This window comes from Talpa europaea (genome assembly GCF_964194135.1).
Source record: "Talpa europaea genome assembly, chromosome: 3".
NCBI classification, from domain to species: domain Eukaryota; kingdom Metazoa; phylum Chordata; class Mammalia; order Eulipotyphla; family Talpidae; genus Talpa; species Talpa europaea.
The window spans coordinates 123025745-123031446 of record NC_140069.1 but is presented as its reverse complement, the minus strand read 5'-3'; positions in this window follow the sequence as shown (position 1 = coordinate 123031446).

The window sequence follows — 5702 nt, the reverse complement described above, 5'->3', positions numbered from 1 at the left end:
CTAATTCAAAGGGACATAGGCATGCCTATGTTCATTGCCGTAAAATTTCTAACAGGCAAGTTATGGAAACAATCTAAGTGGTCAAAGACAGATGAGTGGATTAGGAAAATATGGAATACTACTCAACTATAAAAGAAGATAAATCCTTGCCATTCATGACAACATGGATAGAACTGGAAGGGATCGTGCTAAGTCAGAAGAAGAAAAATACCAATTGGTGTCACTTACAAGTGGAATATAGAGGGAAAAAAAACAAAGGGTCAGATTAAAACCAAGCCAATAACAAACCCTAGAAAATGGACTTAGAATTGAGGTTATCAGAGTGGGTGGGTAAAGAAGATTGGTAAGGGGGCACAATGGACTGTGGTACCTCGGTGGTGGGTGGTGTGGTATGCAACATCTAAAGGGTGAGATCCTATGCTTCTGAATCATATGCAATGTTGTAAGCCAATGTTGCTTCATTAAAAAACATACTTTGATCAACAAACATGTTTAGGGTTAGATCAAAATCAGAATAATTATGAGGGGCAAAGGTAATGGCATGGAAATGTAGTGAACAGGAAAGAGAAATAAGGGCTAGCTTAGGGCTTTATTTCAAACAAAAAGTCTGTAGAGAGAGGTTACATAGAATTGTATCAGGGTAAAGACAGTTCTGAAAAGAGGTTTTAATGCAGAAGAAATGTTATTGCCTCGCTTTGGAAGAGCTGAATAGATCTGGCTAACTGAGATCATTCAAGAGCTACTTTAATAACTTATCACTAACACGCATACTAATAAAAATGTCATTGAGAACATCTATTTTACTATATGAATTTAAGAGTGAGAAATTAGGACATAGCATTCATCATACTCTAAGCATCCTTTGCCCTAGTCCGCCACATTTGTCCAATCAAGCACCCAGGCTTCTAAGCAGCCTGCCAAAATTGAGATAATCATGCATAAGTTTTTGTGCTGGCATTAAAAACATTCTAAGAAGAATAAATCCAATTGTAAAGCAGGCAAAAATGTTCACTAATGAAAAGGAATAAATATTTTAACCATATGGATGAACAATTCATCATTATAAATTAAAAAAAGCTGTCCAAAAATTCACAAGCACATACAAATTAAATAAACTGGCACTAGTTCAAGTATTTACCAAAACACAATGCAGATACAGGGAAGACTTTCAAACCACATCATGTAAACATATACTTCCTTGATAAAGAAACTTGTCTACTTCACTGGATCTTTGGGACTAGAGTACAGAGCGTGGAAGAATGGTACAGAAAAGACCTGGAGAAAGGCAGCTGCCCCATGGATGAAAGTCGGGAAAAATCAATGTCATATAAAGATTCTAGGGAAATATCCTATGGAGAGACTAAAAGCTTTCTCCACTTCTAGTAATTCCTAGAAGGTTTAAACAAGGTTCCTTCTTAATATTTAACTTCATTATATTACAAGTAGCAAAAGAGAAGCTTGAGTGATGCGATACATATCAATCAACTATTACCCAGAGACATCTGCAACTTCTGCAACATAGCTAGCTATATTGGTATTTTTTTTCAAACACACACACACACACACAATTGCTCTTTTATACAAGGAGTCCAGAAAAGAGGATTAAATAAAGCAAACATGGGGTTGCACAACATTAAAATTAAGACCACAAGGTTTGAAAGGATTTTTACAATAATTGAACTGGGTGTGAAATTCAGTTTGATGTGGGGACAGTTTTGAATGAAGATATACTGTACCCTGTATCTGCTTCACCTGAGAACTACCAATGAGTACCTTATCTACCCAGAACCTCCTAGTCCTCCATCCCCCTTCTTCTATTTGTATTCCTTGTCTCTGGAAAGGCCTTCCAGTCTCCTTTGCATTACTCTCTCTGATGCACTGTATGTATTTGACCATCTCAAAACTGAGGACACTTAATTTAAATTAAAACAGGGATTAACAGCTCAGCAATTTATTCTATTCTCCACTAACATTAATGGTTTCTTCATTTTCTCCTCAGATTGTTTTTCCCATCATGTAAAAGCAACATGCTTATAGATTTAAAAAATTTCATAAACATGTTATATATCTGCAATTTTTTTCAATAATTTTTAGCCATCAACTGGCTTTCCAATATATCCCTGTATTAAATTTCAGGCCATAACACTTTAAAGCTTAGTGTTGTAATATTAAAAAAACAACATCAAGTTTGGAGTGTAATATATACACCTCTCACCTAAAAAACAATAAGAAATAATTTGCTTATTTTTTCAGAAAGGAGATTTTTCCATCAAAGGGTGGTTACAATATTATGAGGGTGCACTGGAGTACTATTTGGGCTTGCAAAACTAGTGCATAAGTAAGGGTGAGATCATGAGGTACCCCACCAGAACCTTCAAACCAGCAATTTCTAAATTTGTCTCCTTAAGTCTCAAGTGATATAAGAACAGAGAGTAGGGACAGCTGAAAAATGTTTTCAATATTTCAAAAAACTTAAACAGAAACACAGATTTGCCTCAAAAAGGCAATATGAGTAAAACATTAATTTTATTATACTGTTATTTAATACAGTAACTAAAGTACTGATTTTTATTTTTTGTTTTGTTAATGCTATTTCATTCATGCTGCTTATAATGCACTTATATATGAGTAATTAATAAAATATTTTCAAAAGGATTGCCTCATTAAATAATTTGAGGTAGACAGAAATCTTTGAAGTTTCATAAAACCCATGGTGAGATGGGTAACAAAATGTTTCTGGATAATGAAATGATTAGGAGTAACGAATTTAGGAATATTCCCAAAACAAATACTCAGAGGTTTTGACTCAGCTGCTAAACATGTTCCTTTGTGAAACCTGGCTTACACATTCTTCTGGGCCTCCGGCTGCATGAATGATGATGCATTTAGCTACCTGGTGCAAGCCAGGAAGCATGAGGACTGGTACTCAAGAAAATAGATATGGAAAGGAAAAGTTGAAAAAGTTTTCTTAAAATAAAAACAAAATATAGTCAAGTCCTAATGGATATGTTCATAATGTATTTGAAATTCAAATTATTTCAGGACAGAAAATATTATGTCCTTGAATGAGAATTAATAAAAAAAAATAAAATATTAGTACAATTGCAGAGGGTTCTTGGTTGAGTCATATGCTAGGCTCTGAAATTAGAGTGACTAGGATTTTAATCAATTGCTTAAATAGCAATGAGATTTTAGGAAAGTCACTACATTGCTCTGTTCCAAAAAACCTCATTCATATAAAATATGAGTAATAGCATCTATGCATACATAGGGTTCCACAGGTTTCTGCTGAGTTTTACATTGTGCTTGTCTATGTTAAGTACTTCTCCCCAGAAAGAGTTTTTATAATTATTCTTTTCTGGATGACCTTGGGAAAGTCATTTAATTTTTCTCATTTTCTAAATGTACAATGAGGATCTTTTACTAGATCATCTACCTATAACTCCTTAGACATGATAATCATGGCTTAAAGCTATTCAAAAAACGAAACACTATAATTTAAGTTCAATACAGGCTGAAGTTACAAAACAAAAATCCCTTTTTTTTTCAGTGCCCTGAGATTTGCCTTTTTACCACTATTGTGTTTTTATATCGTGAATCCCATGAGCATCAATTTTTCATAGGTGAGTTAACAGTACCACTTTCCTGATTTTTATATGTCATTTTTAAGTAGTCAGTCCTCTCTACCTTGCCCATCCAAAATGGCCATCTGTTTATTTATTTAAGTATATAGATGTATACTCTAAAATTTGGAACACTGAAATCTTGATGCAAAAGAATTGACAAGAAAAATCTGTAATTTCTAGTTCAAGCTCATATAGTTCCTAAGGAGAGACTGCAATTTAAAAAAAGTCACTTGGTTAATGCTAGCATAGCCAGAAAAGGCACTAATCCCTCTGCTTTCACTGGAATAAAAAAAAAAATCCAATAGTGAGCCAGTGGTATTATTACTGTTAAAAATGATCAGCATACATTTCCCTGTTTAGTTCTATGATCCCAATGTGTTTTTATAGCATTCAGCAAGGAGAGACTCTAACAAGGTGTGGACTCATACACAGGGTAGTCATCAATCCTTCTTTTGCTGTCTAACTGTTAGGTTCCCAAACCTCTCCAGCAGAATCTAAGGAAATAAATTGCTGGGTTTAAATTTAATACCTATCTCCCTTGTTGAATAATTATGGCTGTGTTGGAAAACTTGATAGAGTGGTAATGAGTGGCCCAATCTATAATGTGCAATGTATCAACTGAAATTTTATATTGGATTCTTTCAGCAAACTTAGCTCCTATGTGACTGTAAAATATGAAAGGCATTAGGCATCAAAATTTGAATACTAAGATCTCAGCACACTTCTTTCAAAAATATAAACACACACGCAATTTAAAAAGCAATAACATTGTGATTTTGTTGAGAAAACTTAAGTATGTGAAATAATTCACAGAAACAAATAAGAAAAACTTGCAGATAGACTTTCAATATATACAAAGAAAAGAAGCAATAAATAAAATAGTGTTTTGAAATCTGTTGTGTACTATATACACTCTAAAGCAATTCTTAATCTAACTACAACATCAAAACATTAACTTCCTTAGTAAGTCAAAATTTCACATCTTACATGAGTGTTTAATGTATGGGCCCTTACAATGTACTAGGGTATATACTAAAATCTGGGGTTGCAATGGTGATCAGATCACAACTTAATCTGAGATTTTAATATATTGGAGTGATAGACAATAATAAAGTAGTGACATAAATGTGAAATATATGTAGTCAGTTTTTTGAATGAGAAATACATGTGCATTTAATGGAATTTAGAACTTTCAGGAAGAAATAAAAGCAAACAAAAGCCCCACAGCATCAGGAAGGGACATGGTACATTTGAAGAACTACAAATGGGAAGGTGGAATAAAGAGAATGAGGCATGGAAGGTAGTCAAAGGCAGATGATAAGAGAGGTAGGTAGGAGCCAGATCTTGTACGTGTTATGTCTTGGTATGTATGCCAAGAATATTAGGAAATCATTAATGAGTTTAAGTGAAGGATTATTTGGGGCAGTTTTGCAATGGTATGCAAGAGTTAGTAAATATGTCCCTCTAGTTAAACCTGACCCACTGCCTGTTGTGTAAAGTGTTATTGGAACACAGCTAAATCCATTTATTTACACATTCTCTATGAATACATTTGCACTATAATGACAAAGTTCACTAGTTACAACAAATACTACATGTTCCTGCAAAGCAAAATATATTAACTGCCTCTTTACTGGAAAACTTTGCTAATCTCTGTTCTAAAATATTACTCTGGCCTCTGGATAAAGAATGTACTTGAATGAACAAGAGAAGATATGGAGGGCCTCCCCTGGTGGTGCAGCGGTTGAGCTCTGGGCTGCGAAGCTGCCCGCAGCCTCTGCAGTGCTGGTTCTATCCCCTGCTGCTGGCGAGGATCTCACATGGCACAACAGACCTCTTCTGCCACGCCTGCTGCTCCCCTCAGCAGTGTACTTCAGTCCTTCTGCCTGCTCTGCTCCCCGCTCTAGCTCTGGTGAATTCTCTTACCCTCCTGTGCTTCTGACTGTACCCAGTGCTTGTTTAAATAAATAAATAAATCTTTAAAAAAAATAAAGAGTAGATATGGAAAGATCAGATCATGCAATGTTGCCTTTGGTAACAGAGGCCAGAGATGGCAGCTTGAATTATTTGATGCTA